At 41.9% G+C, this 19,055-nt stretch overlaps 1 long non-coding RNA gene across 1 annotated transcript in view; it reads left to right on the forward strand.

The window, feature by feature from the left end:
* Positions 1-452: 452 nt before the first annotated feature.
* LOC110365387 (uncharacterized) overlaps positions 453-19,055 on the forward strand; it is an 82,300-nt gene continuing 63,697 nt past the window's right edge. Inside the window, exons 1-2 of the long non-coding RNA XR_002424846.2 lie at positions 453-804; positions 8,454-8,595. This is a non-coding gene — a long non-coding RNA (uncharacterized LOC110365387). The remainder of the gene's footprint in view (positions 805-8,453; positions 8,596-19,055) is intronic.

Below are 19,055 nucleotides of genomic sequence, written 5' to 3' on the forward strand. Positions count from 1 at the left end.
GTTTCTACAGGTGAGCAAAACAAATCTGTGGTTTAGAATTACTGCTCCTGCGTGTTACAGATGGTTCACTGTGAAATTTTCCAGCCCAAGTGATCTAAGAGCCTAATTGCCATTTACATGCAAAATTAAGCAATTTGTGCCATGCCTGCAGTCAGGAGCTCTGCAGCTGCTAGATTTCTTGGTTTGTTATCAGTGCCTTTATCATCACTAGAGATGGTACTTGTCTCCCCAAATGTGGCTTGTTGGCTGAAGTCAAGGTGCCCAGTGGGGGGTCAGCCTGATACAGTGCCCTGCATGACATCATTGCAGGGCATTTCTGGAGGCTGTTGCGATGCTCAATGAACTGTGGGACTGTTGTATCGAAGTCCCATGGCTCTAACTTTATGTTTTCCACATCTTCTAATATTTTAACCTCTTTATAAATCTCTGCTGTTTCTTGTGTCCCTCCTTAGGTTGATAACATTCTTGGTTCTGGTGTACAAATGAGTCTTGCAGCTTGAAGAGACCAGACATGAATGTCAGGAAAATGCTGCTGCCCAGTGGTTGCCTCTCAAGAAAAGGAGGATAAGGAGAAGGTCTTTGAGGGATTGCTTCATTACAGCGAGCAGCGTCTCTGCTTTTCCTTCTTCTGAGGGTCTTGAAGTCCCACTGCATCTCTCTGCTCACATTTCTTCTAGGGCACATCATCCTTTTACCTTCTGCCCTTATGGGATTCTTCTTTCCTCAGCCAGAAACTTTTGAATAGGATGAAGTCTGAGACACAGTCTACATCACATTGGGATTTTTCAGGTCTGGCAGAACCAGGTGGGTACATTGAGCATTTCAAGGACGCACTGGCAGAAGAGACTAGTTTTTTTAAAAAAAAAAAAAAGAAAGAAAGCAGAAACATTGTTAGATTTATATCAGTAGTCAAGAGGAGAAGTTGTGGGTTTTTTTTTAATTCCTAAATCTTTTCTGTAACCTTCTGGGGAGATGTACAGAAGTGTTTTCCTGTCTTTGGAATTGCTTGGCTTCAAGTTATCCTTGTGGTCCTCACTGGCAGCTTGTAGCAATAAGCAGGGAAGACTGATAAGGTGAGTCCCAGCAGAAAAGTGAAGGAATGTGACAGTAACTGTTGCTCTGGCTGCTGTGGAGAGAGGTGGCTGTGGCTCACGCGTCTCCCCCATGGATAACAAAGAGCTGCCAGAGCAGATGCTTCTGAGTTCATCCCAGCCTACTTACTGCCTACCTGCTTGCAGCATTTGTCCCAGCTGACCTCCTCCTCAAGGCTGTGGAAAGGACTCAACAGCAGATGGAGGCAGCAGAAGTCCCATTGCCAGGGCCAGGGTTAAATGATCAGGGCACATGGGAGCAGTTTTCAGCCGTTGCGACTGGATTCACTGACTGTCTCTTCCAAAATAGTTGATAGCATTGCAAGTTACTGTAATTCTCTCTCTGCTGAGAAGAGATTAGCATCGTCCACAGGCAGTCAGGTCTTTGAAACCTGATGCAATGCATTGCAGTTTCTCATGGCAGAGAAAACACAAGTCTGCAAGAGGGTCATGGCAGGGCACAATTTTGGATCATTTTTGCTAAGAAATATTATTAAGAGTGGAGGTATTTTTTTTTTTTTTTCATTTCTGTCATTTAACTTACACATGAGACACTCAAAGATGGATATTAGGACACAAATAATGACTCAGGAACATCAAGCAGGCAGAGCAGAGCAAGCTCTTCAGTGCAAGAGAGAGGGAGAGAAAATAGCTGCAGCAAGTACAATTCAAGGTCAGCTTTGTGGAAGGGAGACAAAAGGCTGTAGACTTTGAAAGCTGGTGGCTCCTAGCATAACTTCTGTCTGCTTTTATGAAGTGGGACTGCAGGGAAGAATCCTGCATATTGTGACAATATTTTAGAACAGTGGTTTTTGGGAAGCTCTCCAATGCTGTGACAAGCCAGATCCCGAGAACTGTGATAGATGAATCTCCAAGTGTTGGAAATTATGAGGTTTGTCTACACAGCAAAATTGCAGTGGCTTTAAATATCCTGATGGAGTTAAAGCACTGTGATCTCTACTGTGAATGAACATTATAAAGGTCTATGATGTCGATACAACCATTTCTGCATGTGAAAACAAACCAGAACAAAACAAACAAAACCAAAATCCAAATGAAACCAAAACCCGAACCAAGACAAAAAAAAAACAACCCACCAAGCAAAGCAAACAAAAAAAAAAGGGGGGTGGGGGCATCAAAAACCAAAACCAAAACAAAACCCTTCCCCTCCCCCATCCAACTGAAATATTTATGCCTGTAGGAAAAAAATAGCTTGGAACTACTTGAGCATAATATGTGGATCATACCAGAAAGCTCCATTAGGAGATGAAGTTTACATTCTTGACTAAGATTAGATTGGAGACTTGAGTAAACTGATTCTTTCTCTTCTCCTGGCTTTTGATATGGCTCCTGTCTCTAAGGGGCTGGAGGAAACTGGCCCAAAAGTGGGATAATTTCCTAATTTTTCCAGTCCTTCAGTAGCCATGGCTGTGTGATTTGTTACTGACAACTAAATATATGATAGCTTTGATAATGCACAAGCAAGTGGATTCCAGATTGAAAGTTACCCAGATAAACCTGGCATTTTTGCTCAAGCTCCCTGGCTTGTCATGCAATCATGAGCTGATTTCAGATTTTCTCAGATCTTCTCAACTGAAACAATATTTATGGAAACAGAGGGAGTGCCTTTCTAGAGGTATATACCTTTCTGTAGATACATATCTGTTAGGCACTTATTTGCAGACTTGGACTTGGGCTCCACTTCACCGGAGTATCAGCTGAGAGCAGAGTGTCAACAGATTCCTAGTTTAGCCTGAATTGACTTCATTTGCCTTATTCAAAATGTAATTCGGAAAACATTATTCTAGTGACAGCAAGGGACTTCCTCATGCTATCATCTAGGGATAGAGGGAGGATATCTCCTACAAATAGATGTCACAGAATTAGCTGCCCTGGAAAATAAGGACCTAGCAGATGAGAGGAAAGAAATCAGATGAGTGATGAATCCTGCTTTATGAGTAGATGGGGTAGAGGTCTCCAAATAAATAATTTGGCTGTTACAGTTACTGGTATTCTGAAAGGGAAGGTCTGACTGCCTGACTGCCAGTTTCCTTTTGTGCTTAACAGATAAACAAAGGATTTCAGTGTTGCTTCTTCATTATGTTTCTTCACCTTTCATAAAACCCATAATTACATGGATTCACTAAATTGTCACTAAATTTTATCTCCCTTAAACCTAAATTACTTTAGGGAAGTTGCAACCAGTTTACAGTAATGCTACGACATTTATCCAAATCTAGCCTGTGTAACTTAAAAGGATTTTGTGCATTAGTCTTGAGTGCAGAAGCCAATAACTGTACATTATTCTAGCTTTATATTGAATAACAAAGATCTGTGTAGCTCAGTAACCTACACAGAGGAAAAGGAATATAGCTTAACTCTCCCACAGAGAATTGCTGTGTTTAACTGTGGCATCTATGCCTCAGTTTCTTCCCTGTAATGAGACCAGACTTCCTCCTGTCAAGGGCTTACAGCTTTCTGACTGACAGACAGCTGCTATAACTGTTCATGTTAAAAGCAGCTGTCTTGCTTACACTGCAAAAACTGAAGTCCACAAAATAAGCAGCTCATCATCTGATATATTTACATATTCATCCCTATAAAAGCACCTATCTTCTCTGCAAAACTACATCGAAGCAAAATACACTACTACAGCTTAGAATGGTGATCAAGGGCTTCCTAATTGATTGATGTGAATTTAAACTTCTTTTCTTCTTTAGTTCTCTTTACTGCATCTTCCTTCTTTAGAGAGCTGGTCAGCCCTCCTGAACCATTAAATACAAAACCTCACTGTTTGCAATACATAAAACCATGGTCCATTGCAGAAAATGAGTGCCAGTGCCAAAAATCCTGTATTAAATTGCCTATCCAGTGGCCCTTTCTTACCAAGCTTGTTCTGATGTTTGAGGAATTTAGTAAAGTAGAACAGCAGAAGTACACAGATCTAAATCTTAATACATTTCTTGGGTTACTCTGTGTCACGGTGGGTGGTTAACTGGAATTATGGATGAAAAGGGTGGGAAGAGAGGATAATTTAAGTGTTAGTCTAGATTCAAAGACCTGCATTCAGTTCTTAGCTGTCATGTGATTGCATTCTCTCCATTGCCCATCTGTAAAAAACTTTTGAAAGCTGTAGCCTTTCTCTTTGGGAAGCCTTATGAAAGTGGATGCATCAGCATCAAGAAAACATCTAGGTACGATACAGCTGTGTAAGCCAGTAATGTAAGCAATGTATTGAACAGTGTATTGAACATGCCATTTTTTCCATATGTTGTATTAAAAACTAGTAGTGATGAAGTAGTGTGATTTTCCCCTTCCATTGATTCCCAGCTTGATGGCAATTTCTGCAGCCTTCTGTAGTCCTTCCAGGTTCCTTCCCAAGCCAGAAGGTGACTCAGGTGTGCCTTCTTTGACTTGCACGTGGGATACTCAGCATCAGGACAGGGTGAAGAGCTGGTGAGAAAGTGTTGTGTAGACCCCCAAGGGGACAGGAAGTTCCCCCAATGTCTCTACCCACTTGGTCTGCGGTGGGAAACCCAAAGCGTTGGGCTTATGGATGTGTTTCTTATTTTGAGCTTTTAGGAACTTGATGGAATTGCAGATACCCTCATCTCCTCTTCCCTGAAACCTCTTACTTGAGATGACAAAGAACGCTTTCTTCATTGTGAGGGAAGAGAAAAAGTGATGGCAAAAAGTGGGAAAATAAACTTATCTTTAAAATGTATTTGAAGCTGGGGATGTGGTAAATCCAGCTACTCAGTTGCTGCTTTGCAGTTGTTTGTTTCTACCATCACCCACAAATGTAGTGGAAAGGCTAATTAAAGTCATTGAAAGCCTTCTGATTTATTATTTCCTCTATTGTATAGCCAGTATATATTTTCATAAGTTGAGTTGTTGTTACAGTGAAGGTAAAATGTCTGTCCTTTTTCTAGACACTAAGTGTATAAGAAAATAACACCTCAAATTATTCATAGTATTGCTTGCAGTGTATCAGAGTATACCTAGAGTCTAAAAGTACCTATTTTAATTAGTGACCTCTTGGGAGTGAGCTGAGAGCTCTATTTTTAGGTACCAGATATTGGAGGAGGTAGAACTCCAGAACAGTTTCAGGGCAATAATGTAACACGGATTTCGGTAATATATTAATAGTTCCTAGCCCAGCAGAGGAGTGGGGAAAGTTTGTGACTGTTCTGTTCGACATCACAGCAGTCTTGCACTCTACCTGCAATAAGTCTGAGACATCTTTAAAGTCACAATGTTCTGTATTAAAAATCCCAGTGATGGCTAAGTGATTAAAACACGGGGGAGTAACAATTGCTAGAGCCTACTGCTATAGGAAAGCATTTGTGAACTAAATACCTAAATTCAGATACATTTGATGGAAAGTACTGGTTGATGGTTTACTACCTACATGGAATGGGGCTTGTAAAGAATAAGAAGTTAGTCAGTGGTATCAGTCAATTTTTTTTTAAACAGTTACATTAGAGAATTCTCCTTTGAGTTCTGCTTTTGTGTTCCCATTGGCATAAATGTGTACTCCTAAAGCAAAAGGCAAAATAACAGTACTGTGTTAAATTATTTGCCAGATTTATAGTCTGTCACATCCTGCTGTCTGACTAGCCCTATTGGGCAGGGTTAGTATTGCTGTGGAAAACTAAATTTAAGATTGTCTGACTTACTAAATCTCAATCTTAATCTTAACAAATATTATATGAGGTAAGTGGGAGGAATGAGGGGGAGCATTTATCTTGCACAATGCAACAAAACTGTAATTGTAATTGAAAAGCAGTTGTGACTTGTTACGTTTCCTTTTGTTGTTCTGAAACAGTAGACTGTTTCCTTGCTTGTCTCTAGACACATAGGAGTTGTTATTGCAGGGTAGCTGGGGAAGGAGCTCATTTGCTACCAGGGGTACTAGCCTGTGTGCACTCTCTGATCCTACAGTAAATTTCAGCTGGCTTACTCCCTTTTCACTAAGTGTAAGATACTTCAAGCTTTTATTTACTGCTGCGTAAGAGCATGTAAGTGACAAAATAGATAATATTAGCTTATTCCCATGCTTGTGCAGTAAGAGCAGCGCTTGGTCCCGAGATTAAAGGAGATCAGACTGGGATCCACAGACTGGAATTTTCAACGCAGGAGCGGGGACGGTGCCCATAAGCTCAGTTAGCTTTCTAAAACCCTTGCGAAAGTACCGTATGCTGCGCTTATCTCTGCATTCCTAGTGATTAGTTCTGGGTCATTTAATAATGGTTGTTATTGCTCCATACTCTGATCAGTTTGATAAACTCTTCACGTGCAATCAGTGTGGGACATCTGGGCCATTTAGGGACACACATGGCTATCAGCAGTATGTTAGGTTAGATGGAGAGCTTGAACTAACTCTGCTGAAGCCAATGTGAGTCTTTCCCATGACTCTGATTCGAAGCTAGATAGAGACATATTTTGGCATGAAATTTATGCATACCTCTTAGAAAGTGTCCCTGCAGGATAGAGTTGAAATGCAACGTTGGAGGAGGGCTTAAGAGAAACTTGTACAGCTGTGGTCAGTGTCTCACCTAAGACTGTTCTCTCAGATGTACAAGCTGGCCTGTTCAAACTCCATTTACAGCAAGACCTCTCTTTTTTTCTAAAGGAGATGGCATTTTGGTGGTATGTCTTTGCAGATGCTCTTCCTCCTCCAGCTGTTGTCAAATATAGTGAATTGTTACACAACTGTTGCATTTGTTGTGCTATTGTATGACTGCATTTATAGGGAGGAAAAGCCCAATAGGTCTGAAATGATCCCTCTTTCTCAATGGCAGGAGCAGTGGCAACAGCAGCAGCAGGTATATACAGGGTATACGTACAGGCATACTCCATCTTCCTCTCTCTTCCAGAGTTATTCTTGGTAAACGGTGCTTCAAAAAGATGGACCCAATTTGAAACCACTATGCCTTTGAAATTTGGTCCATCTTTTTGAAACACCCCTTACTAAGAATAACTCTGGAAAAGAGAGGAAGAGCGAGTATGCCTGTACATATCACTTTGCACACTGACATTCCTCCCAGGAGAAATGAGGAAATAAGCCAATTAAGCTTGGAAAAGGCAGTGTTAGTTGAAGATCCTTCTGTCCGTTTCTCAAAGGTTTAACCAGACCTTTGAGTTTGCCAAGAGATTCCTTTTAAGAAACAACTGCTTAAAGAATTCGCCTTATTTGTCTGCTGTCAATCAGAGTCTCAGTTTGCTGCCCCAGTGGTAAACATTCACCTCCATGCTGTGAGTATCTGTCTCTGTGTCCCCAGCTCATTTCAGCCAGTGGGAACTAACATCGAGGAGTCAGCACGTCTTTATTCCTGGGAAGTTACACTGTCTGTGTGCAGATGTTGCTCCTGTTAACTTGAAAATCTGGCTATGTAGTGCCAAGATCAAGAAACATTTATAAAACTGGGATTCTTTGCCCAGGTCTGCTGCTGAAGCCTGAGCATTTCACTGTAGTTGGTGGAGGCATCACAAAAGATACACCAGCAAGACTGGTACAAATAGTACTCTCAAAAGCAGTTACTCAGGTGACCAGAAGGAGCTGCTCAGGTGCATTTATTACAGGTTAGAAAGTGACCTCAGAGGTGAAATCTAAATAGTCACAGAATAGGTGCAGCAGTGATAACAATTTCTACCAATGTATTCAAGTTCTAAGCATAATTAGACTGTGTGTCATGATATCTGTCCTTGAATTCACACCTACAGGTTGTAGCAGTGTGGCTTTATATAGATAACTCTCCACCAGGAACAAGATGAGGATGTTAATTTGCTCTGCACAGACTTCTAATTGCCTTTTGAAATTAAAATAAGTTTTGGCCACGGTAGCTTAGGCTGATCTTTAGTTAAGCAAAAGCTTGTTGGGTCCCATTTGTATATATTAGAGGAGCTGGGAAGAGGGATGGGTATGAGACAGTAATGTTTGCAGATAATTAGTTTGTTTAGGCTAGATAAATCTTCAAAGAATGAGAAGCTTCACAAGGATATAGCCAAAGGTATGTGGATGGGCAGGAGTCTGGCTGATCTGTGCAAATATGTATGTGTATTAGTAACTACTGGGGAACTAAAGGCAGGTAGGGACTATTGATATATATCATGTGAGCTAAACGCAGCCACAGAGCCAAGGTGCTATCCATTATGGATTATAGGACAAATTTATACCATTTCTTGTATTTTGCCCAGAGCGTGGCCTCTTGTAGAGAAAGGACCATGCTCTGGATGATCTTGCATGAACTGATCAGCTGCAAAATACTTTAAAAGATAAAGGGCTCTGTAGTCCATTGCTATTCTTCTGAATCTTTCACATTATTAAATTCATCTCATTATAATGCGTCTTTTCAACAGGAAGCTATCAAATGGATCCCAAGAATGTGGTTATTCTGACCCAGCTCATTCACATTCACTTATCTCATGATAAAAAGCATAGCCGGAATACACCAGCTGTACAGAAGAAGATAAATAGTTCAGATGTCTATTTGGAAGCACTGTAAGTAGATCTTTTCTCTCCAGTAATGTAATTTTATCTTGCTGTATCTAATTGCGGGTAGTTGCTGAATCTAAAGATGAGGTTGCTCTGTTTTCTGTCTTAACAATGTCTCTAAAGCCCGAAGCAATAAGAAAAAGCAAGATTATTTAAAACTGTCCTGAATGATTCCACTGTTGCACAGAGGAGTATATTTCTTGGGCTTTCATGGATTTCAGTAATTCAAAATTTTATTGTCTCTTTTTATGAAAAATAAGTTCTAAAAGAAGTTCCCCTGTAAGATGAGAAGGTTCATGATTTGGTTCAGTAGTCAAGTGCCGACACGTGAAACAGAGACTGAACAAGCCAACTGTTCTCTTAAACACATCTCACCCAGCAGCCATTTCTGACACTTCTAAAATGTAGAAATATGATGTGATGCTTCTGTTTTGGTGATACTTTACTGATTTATTTATGGTTTACATGGAAATTTCTGTCTGCAGCAGCAGAAGGAAGAACTGGTTGCTCTGCACTGTTAAAATAAATCTGTGGACTCATATTCATGGCCACTGTCCCACCTGGAATACAACTTGGGAGTCTCCTTGACAGCCATAGACCTCTGATGCTTGTGAGCAAGAGCTCACCACTCAGCTGTAGGTGTGTTCCACTTGAAGCTATCCCCATCTTCTAAATTATTTAGCAAGTTTGGTCCCTGCACTAGAGGGCAGTCAGAGTCAGCTGCACCAGTTGGTAGGGATGTCACACCAGCCCCAGGAAAAGTGGGAAAATCTGTCAGCAGAAGGGGCTGCCAAGTCTCAGGACTTGCCTTTTAATATTAGCCCTTTGCCAGGGCCAGGGATGAGCAGCATGGGCACTGCCATTTCTCATAATGAATGAGAACTGAAATGCGATGGCTGCTGGATCCCTCTCCAGACAGTGTTTATGCAAGTTGATCCCTCTTCCTTGGCTGTTCTCAGCCCCAGCTTTGCATGTATTTGGCATTTTCTGGGCTCACCTCATACATTTTTAATGCAGATAAATCAAAAGGAAAATAACTGGATAGGAATGAAATGATGAAAAAAATTGCTGAATTACACGATTCCAGTGAGAAAGGACTTGGACAGTTGTCATTGATTTCTATAGACATTTAAGTGCTTGGGTTTGCCTGGAAAATCAAGTGTGATATGTTTACATATTCGCTTTTACCACTGTAAAGCGAATATGTGTGATATGTTTACATATTCGCTTTTACCACTCAAAGCATTTCTCTCTCCTGCAAAGCTTTGTGCTCTTTACAAATCCAATGAACTTGCTCCATGTCACCTTCATGAAGGGCTACATTAAGTTATTGGAAAGGTCCTGCAACATTTCAAATCCTGTTTGAATTGTAAGACAGGAACTGGTAGCATCCATTCCCTTGCCTGCTTTGTCCCCAGGGTGGCTGAACATGCCTGGCCTCTGGCTGCAGTTTGGTAGGGCCCACTGGGCTGTGCCAAGGGCAAGAGATTGGGTAGATCCTTTTAGAAAGAGTGTGGGATCCCATGAGACAGAGTTCACCCAAGATTTGGAAAGGAAAGCCATCATATGATTGAGGAAGTGTATGTGAAGCACAAAGCAGAAGAGAAAATAGAGTTTGGTGGCAGTAGGTCTGGGACACTGGATCATTGATTTATTTAGGAGAAAGAAATTTTCCGTCCTTATAGCCAGCACTGTGCCATGCGTGGCATTCTGAATTCATCCCTTGAGAAGCAGGTCTTGTCTAATGCCTCAGACAAGATACTAGACTTGGTGTTTGCTAATGCGACCTGGCCCAGCAGTCCCTGTGGTGTGTTGAAGAGAGAACCCTGACGACTGTCTGCTTGGAAATTCCTGCCCTTGGGTGCAGCCAGTTTTACAGCACCGCAGGCATCAGGAAAGTATATCAAAACGTGATCTTCATATAAATACCATGCTGCTGAGTGAATTGCAGCTTTTCTTAAAGAGCAGTTGGCTTTGCAGACCAGCCCCAAATAGATTTTTGGTAAGAGTTTTTTTTTCCATCAAAAAGCAGGTGAAAGGCAGCGAAACAGACAGCTCTGTTGTCAGCTCTAGTTGAGGTCCCATGCCACTAAGCCGTCTTGGTGAATCCTTCTCCGCCCTTTGCACCCCACAAACAGTGCTCAGGGCTGCCCATAGCCCACTGGCTGCCAAGCCTGGTTTTCCACCTTCTGCATGAAACAAACTAGCCTTTTGGCTTGCTGCTGTTTTTCATGGCTCTGTCAGTTTGAACAGCAAACATAGATACAAGCATTACCAAAAGCAAAGCCCCATGTGGAGGTGACAATGTGCATCTGGAACTGGTCCAAATTGAGTAAGTCTTCTTTCTTCCTTCACATGCTTAAGCAGGAACCAGGAAATATCTTCAAGGGATTTTTTTTTTTCCTAATTCCCATTTACCTGTTTCATAAAGGGCTGGCAATTTGTAAATATCCCCAAAGCATAAGGTGTGCTCTGAGCTTTTGCTTTCTCAGGTTTCAAGTCTGTTTATACTACAATAAGGCTAAATAAATGAAGGGTAATAGTAGCATCGCTTTGTTTTCTGGCTGGCATTTCCAGTCTGGTCCGGAACAGCTGAACCAGGAAGGGATTCCCACTGTTGTGGCTGTACTTGAATATGTCCATGGACAGTCCTGCCTTTCTTTTATTTTGTGTGCTCTAAACTCCCAGCAGTTTCACTGGGTAATGAGACTTTTGTGCCAACAGCACCATCAGATCCCCCAGCAGGAATCTCCTGTGTTGAGGCTAAAGGAGATTTATGTCTCATTTCCCTGTGTGTAATCCTTGTGCTGCAGCATGAGGACATAGGGAGTACAAGGTCCTGTCACTCTGATTTCATAGTGTTTCACGCCACCTTCGTGCTCTCTTTGTTTTTTAGGGGCCTGCATGTGAGTCAGAGCAGTGAGGAGAAGGATTGCTAGGGCCTTGGGAAGTCCTTGTCGTGATCACTGAGACTTACTAGCTCTCAGGCACGAACAAATAAATCCAAAGATAAATCAAATCCTTCTTTAAAAGGTCAGGCTCTTTTCCTTTTTCCCTTACCCTTTCCCTTGCCCTTGCCCTTTTCCTTATTGTTTCCCTTCCCTTCCCCTCTCCCTTCCCCTTTCTTTTTCCCTTTCTTCCTTTCTTCCTTTTCTTTCCACTTCTCTCCTTCTCCTGCTTCTCCTTCTCCTCCCCCTTCTTCACTTTTAGTCTCCTCTCCTATGAGCACCAACATTTCTTTTAACCTTCTCTTCCAGATTTTCAGGCAGCTCTAGCGTCAAAGAGGAGTTGATGTACCAAAACCCCATGTGAAGTCTACTCTTACTATATTTCTGGCCTATTTTTGCTGCAAAGAGAGATGGATGCCCTCTGAAGCTCAGAATGCTATCTAAAGTTTCAGACACTTCCCCTGACTATGGCACTTGTCCATCACTTGTCCAGAATATACACACTTTTGTTTGTAAAGTACTTGGCCACTCACAAGGGAAAAAAAGGTCACTACAGAGGTGAACTGCTGTCATTTTGGAGAGTAGGAGGGTGGGAAATGTCACTCTGTATTTATCTTTTGTGGGGAAGAAAATGGGAGATGGCATCATAAAATGACTACTTAAAAGGCAGTAAGACTAAAGGACAAAAGGACAGAACTCGCAGTTCAGGTCAGTTAGGTGCCAGATTTTCCTTCATCCAAGGTACGTTGCCTGTTTGAAACATTTCCCTTCAGAGCTCTGCTAGTAGACAAGGTACTTGATTTATGAATGAGAAACTGAAAGACAGAGAGATAAAGGGGTCATTTGCTCCAGAACAAAATGTGGGCTATTCCCAAGGAGAAAACACAGACTCATAGAGATGGACCTAGACCACATTTAGATGTGATATCAAGGTACACACTAGTACAATTCCATCAATCCAGAGCTTACTCTGGTGCTGACATTAAGTCCTCAGGTAGCTATGCCTTTTTCTGTACCTTCATCGGCCAGTTTGAAACTAGTTTGTTCATATCTGTGCAGGCTGAGGTTGAAGATATGGCTTGGGCTGTGAAGGAAATGACAGAAGAGAGACTGAGCAATGCTCCCAGGTGCTCCGCACCATCTCCCTTCTCTATGTTAACTGGTGCTATGTCCTGCGAGGCAGGAGAAAAGGGGGAGCCCCTTCGCAGTGCACTGTGCCTGGCCCCACAGCGAGCAGAGCTCTCCTCTCTGTCAGAGCTCTCTATCTGTCTCCTTGCACCAAAAGTAACATCATGTCACTTTGATTCCTGGGATATCATTTTGGGACCACAGCTGCATTGGCCTCTGTGGCTGAAGTTCATATAAAAACAGAGAATCATAGAATAGAATCATATAATCATTTTGGTTGGAAAAGACCTTTAAGATAATCGAGTCCAGCCGTTAACCTAACACTGCAAAATCCACCTCTAAACTATGTTCCTGAGAACCTCATCTACGTGTCTTTTAAACACCTCCAGGGATGGTGATTCTACCGCTTCCCTGGACAGCCTGTTCGAATGCCTGACAAGGCACTGGATATAAAATATATATGTATATAAATATATGAAAACATATAAAAATAATTGTTTTTTTAAAAGAAATTACAGTCCTTCAGTCCTTTAAAACCCTCAGTTGATCTGAATCAAGTGTATCGCTTAAAGCTTCCTAAAGGCTCTGCAAGTCAAATTCTGTCTCCTCAATAGTTTTTCCCATAGGTTTTCATGGCTCTCAGACAGAATGGCTAATTTGGAAAGCAAACACCACAGGGATGATGTCCTAGGAGGGAAGTCCATTATATTGTCTTCATGGTGCAGAATAAATGCAGGCAAGGGCAGAAGGGATGGGGGAGTGACAAACCCTACTGTGTGTCACTGAAGTGAGAAGAGTTGCTGGAGAAATATTTCCATGGCAGCAGTTCTGTTGAGTTACTAATATTTTTGCATAACAGTTTATCAGACTAGAACTGCAATTCCAAAAAAAAACAAAACAACCCCCCAAAAAGAATCCACACAAAACAAAAACAAAACCCAACACAAAAACCCAAAACAAAGTAAGATGTATTTCACCTTTGTTGTCTCTTCCTTTTCCTTAGGTAAAATGCCTAATGGAAACCACGTGTCACTTGTACCCAGTAGTACATAAAAGGAGAAAACTTTTCGGAAATTTTTCTCCTCTTCATTTTAGAAGTTGATTCAGGCCTATAAACAGATGCATTCTTCACTGCATTAGCAGTTTCTTCCATTTTTAATCAACCACATGATGCTATCCAAATATCGTTTAACTTATAATCATCTTTTGTCCAGAAGCCCAAATATTTGTATCACTAGTAAGAAGTAATTAAGGTGGCACTCAGATTTTTTTTTTATCCTCTGAATGCTGCCAAGTAGTTAAGTTATAATACATTCAGAGATTTGAAAGGCTGCAGTCTGAGTCCTCTCCCTAGTTATAAAATAGCTATTCTAAGAACTACCTATCCAGTTAGTACAATTGCTTCTTACCAGTGACAGCAGGTCCAACCTGGTTCAAAGATAATATACCTCGTGATGTGTAATATCATACCCTGTATGAAAGTTCCTCTCTGAGGACAACTATCATCACCTTGAAGCAAGTACATTAAAAATCCTTGAAGATCTGTACTGTAATTGGTGTTGCTAGAAATTCTACTTTTCTAAATTCTAATATTTTATTTAAGGAAGAAGTTTGTAGTCTTTTTTCTTCAGTAATAGATTGTGGCAACGTGTAGGGCAAAGCTGGGTGACACCGAATTCCAAACATCTGACTTAGAAGAGCTGAAGGGGAAGTCAGGAAGAGCATGTGCTGTGCAAGGTGATCAGGAATTGTGGATATAAGCAAATATTCTGGTACCATGGACATCGCAGGTCTGAAATACATGCACAGCCTTTAGATCAAAGGCTCTGTAAGTGTTTTATTATGCTGATCTATATAATCATTTTGTACAAACTCCAAAGTACCAGTATTTGGTAAACATTCACTTATCCAGCTCTGATACGGAGCAATTGCAGGAATCAATTGTAGTTACTGTCCAACAACATGCAACAAACTGAGCTCAGGTTTGTGGCAAGAGGTAAAAAAGCTCTTACTCATATGAAATGACAGGATTAAGTCTTGTAGCTGATGACCTTGCCATGGTTTTAGGTGTACATACCTTGATCTTTCCCAAGGAGCTGAAGAGACTGAACACAATGGGAGGGGCAAGGTCTTGAGTCCTGCTTCATTTTGGGGATTGCCTGGGGGGGTTCTCATAGGGAGGTGCACAAGCACTGACTGACTCAGCACAGAGAGTCCAGAAGCAACTGAGATCTCCTCGAAGGTATACCAAGCTGATGAAGAGTGACTGAGGGAGTGAACTGGGGAAATGGACCTTTGGTGGTGGGTGGATTGGTTTCGGGAAGGGACAGAGTGGGGGGTGAAGGAGTCCGAGTGTCTGCAAGATGATGCCTCTTTTCCCCAGTTCTGTCTGGTGTTGCACGGGTGGCTGTGCAGGCAGCAGTGGGGACTTCAGCACTCCTATCAGGTCTCTGTGATTTTTGGCTGCAGAAGGTACACTCCAATGGCTGGTGCTGAGTGTGTGCACAGTGCCAAATTGTTCTTCAGGCTGGGAAGAGGTATTAGTGCTATCAAATGGAGCTGGTCAAGAGATGTCACTACCAGGTTAACTACTATCGACTGTTTTAACACACAAGGCGGTGCAGAAAGTGGCTATGTACTTATCGCAGCAGGTGATTGCAGAAGACCAGGAAGGGCAGCAGGCTCACTAAAGGAAAGGGCAGCTTGATCTTCAGAAGTGCAGAAATGGCATGATACTGGTAGAGAAAGAGAAGGAAACACCCATCCCATGCTTCTTGAAATCTTAACAGCTCCTTATTCTTACATAAGTCTTACTGGTATTGCCATACTTTTCTGGTGTCTGAGTTGTGAGAGGTTCCAATTATGTTCTCCTGTGACTGGCTGAAATACTGCCAATCAAACAGAATCACCTTACATTTCTCTTCTGGTGAACAGAACAAAATCGCAATTTTTCCTATGGAAAAAAAAAAAAAAAGTATTTAAGCTGTTAGAGCTGGGGTGATCTTTTTCTTAGGTGTGTTTCGGGCTTGGTTGGTTGTGTTTTCTCGATACCAAGCTTTTCAGGTCTGTATTATTCTAGTTAGAATATGTTACTATTTTAATCTCTTATCAACCCAAACCATTGACCTAATACATTATCTTCTGAGATAAAAAGCATTATTTGATACAGAAAAATTAGTGTCAGTTTAGAAAAATAAGTTGTGTACTCACCAGCAAAAGAGGACCCTTAATGATCAAGTCTCAGGTTCTGAATTGGCAAGTGAGTGCTGATTCAGGTAATGCAGTTTTTGAAAAGCTAGTCAGCACCCCGCAGTGTCACACTGAGGCCCAAAGTATATTTAAAGTAGCTGTGTGCCAGCTAAGGTAGTGCATGTGTTGACCCATTTGTTTACAGAACTATCCTATATACAAGGATATAAACTGTAGTTTGGCTAAGATTCCAAAAACAAAGAAAATCCAGTATGCTTTCCTTCTTCATTTCAGTATGTTGTATGTTAATTTAAAACTTTTCCACTGCTGTGGAGAGCAAAAAAGTGAACCTGGCTAGAGGCAAGAGGTGAAGATAAAGGCTCTGAATTGTTCTGACCCTGCAAAGAGAAAATCCCAAGCACACAAATCAACTCTACTCTCAGAAAAATAAATCAAGTCTTTAACATTCTCACAGCTATATCGCTGTCATTTTAATAACACCACTAAGAATGCTGTTGCAAGTTATCTAATTATTCAAGGAAGAAATTCCCCAGCCCAGGCTTTCTACCAAATCTCTTATCACATTGCTGAAGGATTGCACTGAAAAAGGATGGCCTTACACTGGCAGAGCCCTTGTGGAAGTCTGGGGGAATTTGCTTTCACTGTGAGCTGCAGGAAGCAGTTGGTGAAAAACTAAGTCTGACGGTAAGCGCTGTCAGGCAAATGGCCAAGTCCAAGAAGGAATAAAGGCATTTAAACCGTTACTGATCTCCATGACAGGTTGTGGTTTACATTTCTGCAGGTGGCTGGTCCTGTATCTTCTTTTGCCTTTTAGGATTAACATACCAAAGTTCAAAAGCTTGCTTATTTTCACAAAGAATAAAGAAATGGTGTGTCTTCAAGAGCTGTGGGCCAACTTGGCAGCAGTGCAGAAAGGAGAGTCCTGGCGAGGTTGGTTGAAAAGCTAGAGGCAATCCCAGATCACTTGACATGCAGATGGGTTGTGCTGAATGCCCAGTCCTTTGGCCATTGTGTGTCACTAGATGGAGGATGACAGTGAATGCTGGAGCATATGCATTGATGGGGTTGTTCAGCCTGGAGAAGAGAAGGGTCCAGGGAGACCTTATTGCAGCCTTTCAGTACTTAAAAGGAGCCTCTGAGAAAGATGGGGAAAGACTTTTTAGAAGGGTCTGTTGTGATAGGACAAGGAGTAATGGTTTTAAACTAAAGGAGGGGACATTCAGGCTGGACATGAGGAAGAAATTATTTCAATGAGGGTGCTGAAACACTGGCCCAGGTTGCCCAGAGAGGTGGGAGATGCCCCATCCCTGGAGACATTCCAGGCCAGGCTGGACAGGGCTCTGAACAACCTGATCTAGTTGCAGATGTCCCTGCTCATTGCAGGGACATTGGAGTAGATGACCTTTGAAGGTCTCTTCCAACCCAAGTGATTCTATGATTCTATGCCTCCCAGCTTGCTGAGGACAACTGTGCCAGTGGTGCAACAGGTACACCCAAGATATGAACTAGTCCCAGGGCAAATGGAGCCGGTGCACTGGTGGCTCTGAGTGTCTTGTATAAGCATCCTAGGTGCCTCAGGTTTCCTAAAAAAAAGCAGGACATGGAAAGAATGAAATACCAGGGAGAGCTGTACCCTCCAGTTACTTTGCATCCTTGTAGGAGTCCTCAGAGGCCACTGAAACAAGTGCACATCTCTTACAATCCTTGAGGCAGGAAAATACAGCCTGACTGAAAAAGCTTTACCTCACAAAGATCTAGGAATGCATCAAATCTAAGTATGGGTGAAATGGTCTACTGAATTCCAGCACGTATAGCTTTGATTTAAGAGCTGATGAGCCAAGTTTCCATCAGCATCCACCATACAAGCAGAGTTCCCCATGGGCTGTGTGACCTTGACAGGCCATGCCTCTTCAAGGTGGCACCACTTTCATCTAAGTCACTGCAGTTTATTGCTGGGGACACACATACCATGAAAGCAAGATCCATCTTCTTTCCTGTGCTGTTGCTTGTCTACTCTATGTGGAAGGTCTTTCAGACCAAGTGGGTACACTCAGGTACAGACGAACATTGTAGAAGAAATTAGTCTTTCCCTGGGCAGGCACCGAGCAAAGAGGATTTGTTCCATCCCTCTTCAGATATCTGGAAGGTTAGTCTTGATGGCGATACAACCTGAGACCTGCTCTTCCCTGAATCCCACCTTTCGAGATCCACGTGGACTTCTTTCTTCTTTGATGCACAGTCTCCAAGGCTGGACCAGGAACCAGCTCTCCCAGCTCACAGGAGCACAGCCTGACAGTAAAGTCAGCAATTTTGCCCCCTGACCTTAATTTCACTTGTGGCTCCAGCGAAATAACTTGGCTGTAAACCTGGCTGGGCAGGTTGAGCAGAAATTTTGCTGAAGAAAGATTAGCAAGCTCAAGCCTTGATTAGCATCTGACTTTCAGAAGTGAATGGGCTCTGAGGAGACACATAAATGTTTGTTTTCTTTGTGAGAAGGTACAATATTATTTAATTCATTGTAGCATGTCAGGATTTCTATTAGAATGAGAAGCTTGAGAAGGAGTATATGCTTTTTTTTTGAGAGAGAGGGGGATAAACAGAAATATGAAGAAACATCACATATATACAGCTAATGGGAAAAAAATCCGAACCCTACTGCACACATGCAGCAGAGATTAGATAATTTTAAACATTTTAAGTGCATCACTCATGTCTGGGGTGACCAATTATCCATCTTTTTGTGTGTCTTAGGGAAAAGTATTATAATAATTGCAGGCTTTGATCAACGGTAGATGAGTCATCTAATGACAAAACTGTAGCAAAGAGTCCAAACCTTTTAATTCAAGTAGATTTTATGCTCCAGTCCTGTTTAATTATCCAGTTATGGCAGCTTGGATGGAGAGCAATAGACCATGCATATCGAGTCACTTAAACTCCAAATTTTATTTGTAAACTATCAGTGAACAGGATGGTAAGTAGGACTAGATCCTGGCCTCTCCTGTGTGGTATTGCACGCACTTAACCCAGATGAGGAGTGTGCCCAGAGAGCTAAAAGGAGCTCAGTAAAACTTCAGTGAAACTGAAGAGTCATCACACTTTGAAAGGCAAAAAGAGGAATATGTGACAGCTTGCATTATGACCTAGAAACTCAGTCACTCCATTTTTATAACTGTTCTGCAC

Source organism: Columba livia, chromosome 1 (genome assembly GCF_036013475.1).
Source record: "Columba livia isolate bColLiv1 breed racing homer chromosome 1, bColLiv1.pat.W.v2, whole genome shotgun sequence".
Lineage (NCBI taxonomy): Eukaryota > Metazoa > Chordata > Aves > Columbiformes > Columbidae > Columba > Columba livia.